Genomic DNA, 12,759 nt, shown 5'->3' with positions numbered 1-12,759 from the left:
TACTTATTGAAAGTTTAAATTTTTTTTTTTGCATAAAATTAATTTAGTTTTACACCGATATAAGTGGATCATTGCCGTTAATATAGATATAATTTGATTTTAAATTTAAATGTCGTAAATGAAAATAACATTAAAAAAATATTTTCCATTTAAGGACCTAATCCAAAATAATTTCAAAATGAACCAAGGTCAAAGAATGTTATGAAATGAATCAACTTAAAACTTTTGCTTGCTATTCGAGACTTTTCTCATGTTATTTGTCAAAAAGTTTCACTGCCCATTCTGGACCATTTTTCAACTTATGATCTTTTATGGGTTGAAACTAAACTTTTTTGATAGCTTGAAATAATATTAATAAAGGTTTTCTTAAAGTGTTTAAAAATATTATTTAATATTTTAAAATAATCGATAAATATTTTAATTGAAGACCCTAATTATTTTTTAAAGTGATTTATTAAATTGTTTAATTTGACTAAATAAATAAGATGTTATCATAGTTGCTCAATCGATTATGTTATAATCAACATAAGAGTATGTCATTACTACTGAATAAATAAGGCTCTCGTACAATGTAAATAGATACAACCATTTGGATCAAAATAAAACTAAGTCTTTATTAAAATAAAGAAGAAACCGTGCTGATTAGCAAGCAGAAAAATTGTACAAAGAATATTACTCAATCGAGTTCTCTTCTTTTCTCCCTGGAAGCCTATGCCAGTGCCCTAGTAGTGTCTTATAGAGTCACTGTCCAATTTGTTTGAAAGAAGTATCTTTCTTTAATCTGTCCCTGCTCCTAATGATAAACTATTTTCCATGAGAGATTCTTTCTTTTTTACTTCTAAACTGACTCTCTCTAAGCCAGCTCGTTCAAGTGCTTACGATATGGTGACAGTTAGGTCGTGAAAGTACCTTGGATGATGGTCTTCTTGGTGATGGTGATGCCTACTTGACTGGATAAATAAGATGTTATCATAAAAGCTCAATTGACTATATTATAATCAACATATGAGTATGGCATTACTACTAAATAAATAAGACTATTGTATAATCATATAATGTATATAGATGCAATCATCTTAATATAAAAAAACTACTAACAAAACAGAAATTGTACTAATTAGCAAGCAGGAAAACTGTTTGATTGAATAAATAAGATGTTATCATAGGTGCTCAATTTATTATATCATAATCAACATGAGTATAGCATTACTATTGAATAAATAGGACTATCGTATAATGTAAATATCTAAGCCAACTCATTTCAGGTGCTTTCATTCGCCGCAACAAAAAATATGGTGATGGTAAGGTCATGAAACTTTCGATGATGGTAATGGTGATTGTTGAAAGCCAATGCAACTTCTAGATAAAAACTAAGCTTACCATTTAAGAGATATTTTTTTTGGAAGATTTTAGAATATATATAAAATAAAGAAATAGGGTATTATCTAGAAGACTAGATATTATACATAACATTCTAGTTATTAGATATTTGTGAAATTAATGGTAAGGATGTTGACATCTGTCAATAATCCAATGGTCACTAAACTCTATAAATAGGGATCAAAGCTTTCATTCATGTGATGATGAAAAAGAGAGAAGTGTGTATCATATTGTAATTGTATCATGTATTAATAAAAGTGTTCTCTTATCTTGTAATTATAAGCCTCGATTAAGCCTTAGGTTTTTAAACACTTAATGAACAAACACTTAATCTGATATTCCGTGAAAATGCATTTACAACTCTTTTTTACCACATTTTCTAGCCTAAATATGAGCAACATTTTGAAATATCTTTACAAAATCTCTTCTAATATAACTAAACCAATTAGCCATACTCCTCTTTGAACGCCTAGGTTTCCTCTCACTCTTCTATTTGTCAAAAAATCCATTCCGTTTTTAGAATATTTGAATGCAATCAACCACTTATTTTCATGGCATATGAATTGATGACACTAGAGTAAGTCATCATCATTGTGATGCTTAGCTAGAAATTTGTACATCTGCAAAGTTCCCGTCTTGTTTGTATAAGAAAGAAAAGTTCTTTGCTTGAAAACTTTAAAACCCCCTGATACGTATATGAATCATGTTCCTTGATAACACAATGCGATTCTTCCATAGTTGTGGGCCTACAGCAAATCAAAAACAAAAGTGACTATCGTATAATGTAAATTGATTGAACTATTATATAATTGTGTGCCTATCAATGAATAAGATGTTATTATAGATGCTCAATTGAGTATGTTATAATCAACCTATGAGTATGGTATTACTATTGAATAAATAAGACTATTATACGATCGTATAATGTAAATAGATGTAACCATCTGAATCACAATAAAACTAAGTTTTGATTAGGAAATGACAATATCAACAACAATTTGATTATATTTTATGATATATATTATATATTCAATATAATAATATAATAATATCCTTATAATAATATTTATTATATTTTAATATAATTTTTAAGTTTATTTTTATTAACTAAATCAATATTTGTTTATAAACAATGGCGTTAAAGGTTTATAGGTTTGAGAATGGAGGCCATTCTCCAACGTGCCCCCTTTTTTCTAAAGATGTCATGCTTTAGAAATATATGTTTATTATTTATTTATTTATTTTACAGTCAACATAATATCTAACTTTAGCATATAAAATTTCATCTACTTTAAAATATGCCCAATTTGAAAGAATTTTTTACTTTATATGTTGAAAAACGTGAATGTTTATAAAAGTTATTATAAAAAAAGTCTTGGTCAGTATTTATTCCCTTAATGAGCTTATAAAATACGAAAGATTAATTATTTAGCTTCATTCGATAAATAATTTAAGAAAAAAATATGGATTATAACATTATCATATGTCTTTTAATTATATACTAGCCTTTATGTTCTTGCTTAGGATTTATAATTTTTTCACTAATTTATTCCATTTTAATATTTTTAATTATGAAAATTTCATTTTAAATATATGATTTAAATAATAATGTAAAAAATGTTAAAAATGAATATTAAATGAAACTCTAGATAAACTTACAAAAAAATTATTTTAATATATATTTAAAATTTTATAAACAAATTATTTATATACCATAACAATTTAATATTTCAGTGACATATTTAAGAATTTTCCATTTGTTAGTATAAAAAAGTTACATTTACTTATTAATTAAATAAAAAATTAATTAAGGATTTCGAATCAATTAATTCAAAAATAAAAATTCTCTATCATGTATTAATTATATAATAAATATATTTTTTAAATAATATTATGATTTGTTTCATTTCCTACTTAAAAAAATATGATGCTCTACGTATACCTTGTTTTAACGTAAAAGGACTAATTTTTTAATAGTAGAAATAGATAAAAATTTTAACAAAATGATCAGTTTATTATTTCATCTAACGTACAATAACTAATTTGTCTATATTTTTAATAGAATGGGCAAATTATAATTTGACTCATAATACAACGACTCCGTGATACTTTTACCACACATTTTACCGTTTACCTTTTTTTCTTTAGTGATTAAATTTTAAAAATATATATTCACTACTTTTTTGGTTAAATTATTTAGTGGATTCTTAGGCTAAAAAACAAAATAGTTTTTTTTAATAATAAATGTGAGTAATTTAGCCGGCCTTTGTATATTTAATTTTGAAGTTTTGAGAAAAAAATTAGACAACTTGAAAATGCTAATTAAAATATACAAAGATTAAATTCATGTACAAACAGTTTTTTATTTTATTTTATTTTATATTAAAATTTAATGTTGTTTGTAATTTTATCTAGGTTAAAATATGTCATAACTTCTTGTATTTTTCGAAGATCTAAAATTTAGTCTCTATACTTTTCAAATTTCAAAATTCAGGCCTAACTATTAATATTGTTAATTTTTTATGTTAAATTAAGGTTAATTACAATGTCATTTTGTTAATTACATAGCTATCAAGTAAGTATTTTTTATATTTCAAAATTTTACATCGACCAATTTAAAAAAAATTAATAGAATTAACAATTGGACATGAATTTTGAAATTTGAAAAGTATAGGAATTAAATTTTTGAGAATAAAATATAAAGACTAAATTTTAAATTTCCAAAAAGTATAGGGACTTGTGACGTATTTTAACCTTTTATCTATTTACTTCAAAATTAAATGCATAAGGACCAAAATGGTTAACTTTTATAATAGAATGACTAATTTACTTTTAGCCCTATAATACAATAACTCACCAAACCCAATTTTTAAAAACTTGAAATTCTTAAAATGTACTGTGATAACATTAAAAAAAATCAAATCAAAAGCAAAATCTTTTTTCATGTGCCAAAATCATAATATAAGCTTTTCTCATGTGCTAAAAATAAAGAAAAACTTGTCAGAAATTAATGTTTTTAAGTACAAATGTCTAGATTTGTCTGAAACTCATGTTGTTTAAAGTACATCTTCACATATGTTGCCCATCAATTGATAAAATTATATTTTGTTTTAAAAAATCGATATTCACATCGTTCTATCATTAAGTTCCGTGATAAAATGAAATTTCACTGATCATTCAAATGAAAATTGATATAAAATCGCACAAGTGTTCGTTAACAAAATTTCTCAGATTAGTTTGGAATTAGGTCTAAAGCTAATTGGTTCCTATCTCTGCGAAAAAAGATATGCCAAAAAGATGCAGTTCCAAGCACCAAAGGTCGAGGACAAATGTGATAAAATCATAAAACAAACATGGTTTAATTCTTCTCTCAATCCCTGAACTCTTTTAAACTTTTGAAATTTAATTCCTTTGCTTTTCATTTTCAGGATTGATTTGGTAATTAATGTTTAATTGATAATGTTATTAATGGGCATTCGTTAAATTTGAATATATGACATTTTAGGTTAAAATATGACATTGTAATGAACTTAGATCTAACAAAATAATTTTAATAATGTTAATAATTAGACATTAATTTCGAAATTTGAAAAATAGAGAGACTAAATTTCAAATTTACAAATCGTACAAGGATTTATAACATAATTTAACTGACATTTAACATTCAAAGTTCCAAATTTAAAAAAAAATCGAATTGATAATACATATTCAAATTTACAAAAGTCATTTAACAAAACAAGTGGTTAGAAGTAATGGTAAGGTACACTGCACTCCCAAAGGGAGAATGTAGGTTCAAACCTTGGAAACAATATTGTTAGGAGGGACAGCCACGAACTCCGAATATGAACATTCTTAAATCCAACAAATAGAATGACTACCTTCCCATAAGCATAGGGATTGAATTTCAAAAGTTTAAAGAATAAAGGGACTAGAACCACAATTAGCCCAATTAATAAATTAAGCACAAAATTAAAGCAAAAAAGAATCTGAATAAATTGGTCCCTTGTTTTTTTTTTCTCCATTTTATATTATATTCGCACATTAAAAGAAATTAAATACAATATCATGTAGAACTAGCTATTCAAATTAAAATGAATGATTATGAGCAAAAGATTCTTATTGGATAGTTAGTGGTTCAGTCTAAAGGGTCCTCCACATGAGAATCTGTTCTTCCACAGTATTTTCCTTTTCAAGTACAGTTTTATCAATATCCAAATTTATTCATTTTTTAATGGATAAAATAATTTTATTTATGTTATCAAAAAGAATAATAGGGCTTTTGCCATCATCTTTTATCTCCTTCATCCTTCCACAATATCAATGCCTATTCAGAAGTAATGTTTTAATTATCCACGCAAACTAGGGATGGCAAAAAATTCTTCAATTTAATGGAATTTCTTTTTGAAAATTGGGTTTGTGAGAGTTTTTTAATTTTGATTTGGTCTGATCTTATAAGGGTACTTTTTTATTTAAAAAAATCAAGTTTTAGGTGCGACGGGAAGGATTTAGGTAAGTTTATGTCGTTTTGCTTTGATATAGTAATGTTTTTTTAAGAAGTCATTAATTGAGATAATATCACGAGTTAACTAAACACCAATTTAATTGAAAAGAAAATTAAAAAAAATATTTAGAAGAAAATAGATATTATTATAAGGTTATATATGTTTGTCAAGTAAGTGGTTAGATTGGGTTGTTCAGGATTCTTTTGGTGTTTGTATGATATTTGGTGTTGGTATTGATTATATATATATATATATTTATAATGTGGGTGTTACATAATTTAATTTATTAAAATATCTCTCTTTTTATTTTTTGGGTTTATTGAAATTGTTTTCCGGTTACATAGTTGCAACAAGCTATATCAATTGAAAGAGTGAAAAACTTGAGATAGACACGAAAGTTGATTATGCAGCTTCTTACATTCCCGCGATCTTACTCAATGAATAATACATTATCAATTAACAGTTACAAACAAATGTCTTCTCTTTGAAAGTTTAGTTACAAACAATTTGAACAATTGCACTAAAATAACTTCATCACAATTAATAGAATAAGTGATCTCAATCATGTACTAAGTGTGACCATCTCTCTTTTTCTCCGAACTTAAAGAAAATTTTATCATGTTAAAGGTCTTCAAAAGAATCCTTATTTAAGAACAATTTGCATTAAAATAAGTTCCTCACAATGATATAATGAATAGAATAAGTGCTCTCAATCTTGTACTAAGTATGATCATATCTTTCTTTCTCTTAAAAGAAATTTTATCACGTTAAAGGTCTTTAAAAGACCCTTTTGTTTTTTTAACAATTTGCTTACAACAATTTGCACTAAAATAAGTTCCTCACCGTGAATAAAATAAGTACTCTCAATCTTATACTAAGTCTTATCATATCTCTCCTCTTAAGAAAAATTTATCACATAAAATGTCTTTAGAAGAGTCTTTATTTGATTTAACTTCTTCAAAATCAATATCTTTTTAAATAAGGTAAATGTATCACACATATTCTCCTCGTTGCTACAATAGCAATACCACCAATTGAGCTAAGGCTCAAATGACCAACTAAAACTCTTAAAAACTATTTCTACTTAATTCGATCTCATCAATTTACTACTCAAAATTTTCCAGAAAACTGTAACTATTATTCAAATTACAGAGGTAAAAACATACCAACAAATAAGGCAACTTGGACAATGTCCACTTGCAACTAAAGTTGCATATGAGATGTATAACCGGCACTAACAATTTTATAGCTATTGTTTAAGTCTTAGTTTACATTAATCCCAAGTTCAAACCTAGAAATCCCTTCTTAAAAAAATTGCTTTTTATATTTTTACTTAAATTTATACACACTTTTTATATTTTTTATCACATTTTCTTAACTTTATAAGACATCGCGTACAAACTTAATTTAAGTTTTGTAAAAATAAATATAATATAAAACATTATGTAAAATTTCGTAATAGATTAAGACAAGTCAGTGTCGAGAACTAAAGCATTTAAAGATATATATATAAAGATCAAATCATATCAAATTAAGACAATACGATACAAGAAAAAACCGATAACTAGCCCCATAGACATCTAAGATAAAATCTCCTATCTTAATACATTGATATCTTGGACACACCCTATTGACTTAGACAATGTAGATCAACTTTGTACAACTAGATTGACATAAAGTAGATGTGAACTAGAATTGAAAGAAAACAGAAAAGCAAAAATGTTTGATGACAAAAAACTTTGAGTGAGATCCTGTCATTGCAAAAATCAGGTCCCTTTGTTACAATTATTCACATAATAAAATATAAGTTATAATGTTGCTTGGAAAATTCAGTTTCCTCCTTTTGTTCTTTAATTTACATATGACCACACACCATTTCACATCTTTATACTTGAAAATGTGAAAATTCATATGATAGAAATTTGAAATAGGTGTTTTATATGAATATAATTAACTTTATATGTTTTTTATTTTATTTTTTTAAAAAAAAGTAGTGAGTGTTTAAGGATAAAATTATCAACGGTAAAGGTATTATGCAAATATTTGTATTAGGAGTCAGATTATATTTTATTTATTTTATTAAAAAAAGAACAAGTTAGTTCTTATATGTTAGATCAAAGAGCAAATGGGTCCTTATGTTAAAATTTTCATCCATTTCTACTGTTGAAAATTGGTTCCTATAAGTCAGCATGAGGTACTCGTGGCAGATCATTTGTAACAATCTGATTATTTTGTTCGCTACCCATTTTTTAGTAAAAGGAGGCAAAATTCAATGTGACTCCCAGTATAAAGGCCTCCATGATACTTTTATCAATTACACAAAAGTTTACAAATATAAATACATGTTTGAGTAATCACTTGGTGTAGAATCAAACTGTTATAACACAAATTAACTGAAAACCGAAACAAAAAATCAAACTGTTACAAAACAAACTAAAAACTAAATCAGTCCAGACTACGAACTAACTGATTGAACTAAAACCTACACATAGTAATCGCTGATAATAGAACCCGAAACCTCATTCATTTTAATTTAACTTAATAAATCTCAAACCTATATATTTAAAACCCAATACCTATGCCTTTACTAACTCAACCAAGAGTTGATTGGCATCATTAACATTACATCACGAACTAGATTTCATTAAATTATTATCATTTTGGGTCATCTGAAATGGAGCTTTAAAATGTTAATTATTATATTACTATAAAGGTACCCACAGGATATTTCTCATGGTTAGGACAAAAACGATGATCTGTCGGAATGGGCCAAAGTAAAATAATAAAAATAATAATGAGATTCGATCCATCGGGTTAATCGATTGAAACAAAAGTAAAAAAGCTGATTAAAAATCCATAAAACCTGAAGTATTTTGAAATTATTTTTACAAAGTTGGATCTTTTTAAAGTTATGTTTTGGTTTATTTACATAATTGTTTTATATATAAAAGGGTTGATAATGCCTGATGTCCTTACACTATGGTTGATATTTTAAATTAATCTATATAAATTTTAAAACATTTAAATTAGGTCATCATCGTATCAATTAGGTTTTTTTTGTTAGCGTAGCCATCAGGTTAGGTATTAAATATTAGTACAGATCTGATGTGGAACATATTTTAAAACATACTAATAAAATTTTTAAGACATCTTTACCTATTGCATGAATAATTTAGACCTTTTGTAATAAACATAGTTACATGTAAAATCTAAGTTGTCCATATAATAGATACAATCATGCTCAAATTTTATTTCTGTGTTTCAAATATGTTCCTATCATACTCGAGCTAGCATTTAATATCCTCGTTAACAACTTGGTCAATGGAAGCATCTGATTGATATGATATACTTGGAGGACTAAATTAGAATGTTAGAAAACTTAAAGAACAATTTAAAATTGGCATAATGTCAAATTTGGCCATTAACCTTTCAATTATTTTATTCCATTAAACAAAAAAAATTAATCTATTAGACTTTTGAGTTGACCAATCTTAGCCATTATATTTTTTGAATTTTAAAATTTCATCCCTAACTCAAATAATATCAATTTAATCCATTTGGTTAAATTTTGTTATTAGTTATTATTTTTAGTCCATATTCTTTTTGAATTTTGAAATCTTGGTCTTAACTCAAACAACAACAATGAAATCCATTAATTAGCTTTTTTTAGTAATATGTGGAAATAGAAAGTTGACATGGTATAACACGTGTAATAATATGTTTGCCCTATAAGATTTTGGAAATAGTAAAATTTAACAACTACCATTTGTTATTATTGAAATTTCAGAATTAGAAATGCACAAAAATTAAAAATGACCAAATTAAAGTATAAAAACTAAATCCACAACTTATACACAGTACAAGGACTAATAATATAATTTAACACTTTAAATATGGTTACACACCTTTGAGTTGATCAGAAAGTTTAAATGTTTGAATACCAATTAAAAAATTAAGCCATAGTTTAGAGGATTTGGTGAAATTAACCTTAAATATGATCAAACCGTATGATTGAACTAGTTTAATCTTGTTGAGCAGTTGAGGGAGACCAACTATTTCTGCTAACTCAACCAGTATCATGTCTTGTAAGTACTAATTTATATGTCATAAATTTGGGGTTCAAATTCAACCCAAAGCGAGACATTCCCGTCTACTTGATAGGTGATCGTAGACCCACGTATGGTCCTCTTTGTGAATCAAGCTGCCCATAATAAGTTAGCTTAGGAACAAAACCAATCATTATTGAAGGTTCCATCAGCTGCCCCGTAAAAATTCAATTTTCAATTAGGTTTTTACCAGCTTTGGTGATAACCATTAGGGTTAGATACAAAGGTGGGCTAGCTAACTAGCTCATTGCCGTCGCAATCGAAAAATGGTACGTCTCTCACTTAAAAAGAGGACCCATCGTTTTCATTTACATAAAACCCCCCCATAAATTTGTTTTTGGTATTTGATTAGATCCACACATTATTATTATTCGACACCCACATTTATTGGTCTTTGTCATCTAATATTTGTCCTTGTGCCTGTGACTTGCCATTTGTTGAAGGGACCTTCGAAAAGACAAATTTGTCGAATTATTGCAAATGGTGAGAAGAACTGAGAAGCTGTCTTGGTGATTTATCATGTGTCTTTCGATAATTGTTGAATTTTGCCAACATTATATGCATATATGTATGTGATGCGAGAAATATGACGGTCCATTATTACATTCCATGAACCAAAGTTTGTAGCAAATTTTCATTAAATGTACAATTTAGTAGTCAAAGTGAGACTCAAAATTTCAACAATTAGTGAAGGCGTCAGTTAGTCAACCCTTTTCATCATCATTATCGTGTCGAGTTTCAATGCACCGTAATTGCATTAAACTCGAATTCGATAAAGCTAATCATAATTTTTTTATTAAAAATCAAATTAAATTTTATTTTTATTAAATAAAGAAATAGTAATTTGATTGTTTTTTAAAATTTAAGCGGATTGTATTAATAAAGCTGGTATGATTAGTGAAATAATTAAGTAAATAGGGATTAATTTTTGATCTAATATATAATGATCGAGTTATCTATTTTTTGAGTAGATGTAACAAAATATAATTTAACTCTTAGTACATTGATTTTTTATAGTACTTTTATCCATTTAACTCTTTTTTTATTTACTTACTTTAATATTTGTGTAACATCACTATTCTTAACCTTTAATTTGTTTTTTGATACAATACTTAAAACTACTTATAACATCTCCCTAATCCTTAAATAACAGGATAATGTACTTTAATGCATTGGAACTTACATTCTCTTATTGCAACAATAATACTGATATCAACTGAACTAAAATTCAATCAACACCATTTAACTTTTATTAAATTTAGAATCAAATTGAATTGATGAATCATAAGTAAATTTATAAACTTAAATCTGAGATTTTATTTAAAAATATTAAACACCTTATTACGCCACCTAACACATTTGATTATTGAAAGTCAAATTCAAAACTTAAGTAATCAGCCACTTTCCATTTCGTTTCAAATACTACTCTGCTCTAAATAATTGAACTTAAAGTGATTCCGTGAGCAAAAAATGTTTAATTTTGAATTTAGTCCCCCAGTGATGTGGATTTTTCTTTTATTGTCATTCTGTCATAACCCATCAAAATTTAAATTCTGTTGAACCGATAATAAATTTTATATATCAGTTGAATGTTTTAAGAGTTAAAAAAATATTATAAAAATAAAAAAATTTTAAATTTTAAATTTCAACATAATAAAAGAATTAAAATAAAAATAAACCAAAAAAATAAGATACGATAAAATAAAGTTTAATATAACAAAAAAAACTTTATAAAATAAGTTGATAATCAATTGAGATATTAATAGAAAACAACGTTGAATTGAATTTTTAATAAAAAATAAACAATTAATTAAGCTCTTGAAATTATGTTTCCGTTGTAGCCCTCGTCGTCATTTATTTTGAGCTAATTAGAACGATGATGTGGTAGCTAACATGAGAGTTAAGTTGGAAATTGAGCTAACTTTTTTTTTAATATCAAGTTTCTATATCTTTTGACATTATAAAAAAAATACTAACAATGTATGCCAATAATGTATGCCAAATAAATATATACAAATATATCTATATCTAAACTTTAATTTTTCCGACTTCATTCTAAACGTAAAATAAAAAATTTTAAAAAATTATAATATGCCACATCATCAGCCCAGTCAATACAAAGTTAACAGCGTCCAAGCCTTCAATGAAAACATAATTCCGAAAACTTTACTGATTGCTTATTTTCAATTAAGGACTCAGTTGATTATCAAATTATTTTATAGGGACTTTTCCATATATTAAACCCTAAGATAAAATAAGAAAAAAACAGCGTCGTCCCTCACACGTGTGAACACAAAGAAAGACAAAATGATGACCTTTTGTTTGAAAAATGTTGTCGTAAGCCCCCAAAAAAACTCTTTTAAATTTAATTACATTGACCGTTAACATTAACCAATATGCGGCAACCGGTAACCCTTTTTTTTGGGATAATTATTTAAAGACCCCTGGTATTTTTTTAAATAATCTCATTATAGATTTTGATTATATTTTTTTTTACAGAATGTCTAAAACTATCTATAGCTGCTCCCCAACTCATAAATAGGAGGACAATGCGCTTTAGCACACTCAATCTCACGTCCTCTTGTATTGACAATAATGTTCATACTAATCGAATTTATACTCGATTAAGACTCCTAATATTATTTTTCAAACAACATATAATAATTATAAGTCAAAAGAAAGTATTATTAGTTTCAAACAACATATCATACAAAATTCCACTAATTTCTTACTTCATAATATTTAATATTAATATTTTTGAATTTTAGTAC

The sequence above is a fragment of the Gossypium hirsutum genome, chromosome A06 (genome assembly GCF_007990345.1).
Source record: "Gossypium hirsutum isolate 1008001.06 chromosome A06, Gossypium_hirsutum_v2.1, whole genome shotgun sequence".
NCBI lineage: Eukaryota > Viridiplantae > Streptophyta > Magnoliopsida > Malvales > Malvaceae > Gossypium > Gossypium hirsutum.
The sequence above is the reverse complement of the archived record's forward strand: the minus strand, read 5'-3'. Positions refer to the sequence as shown.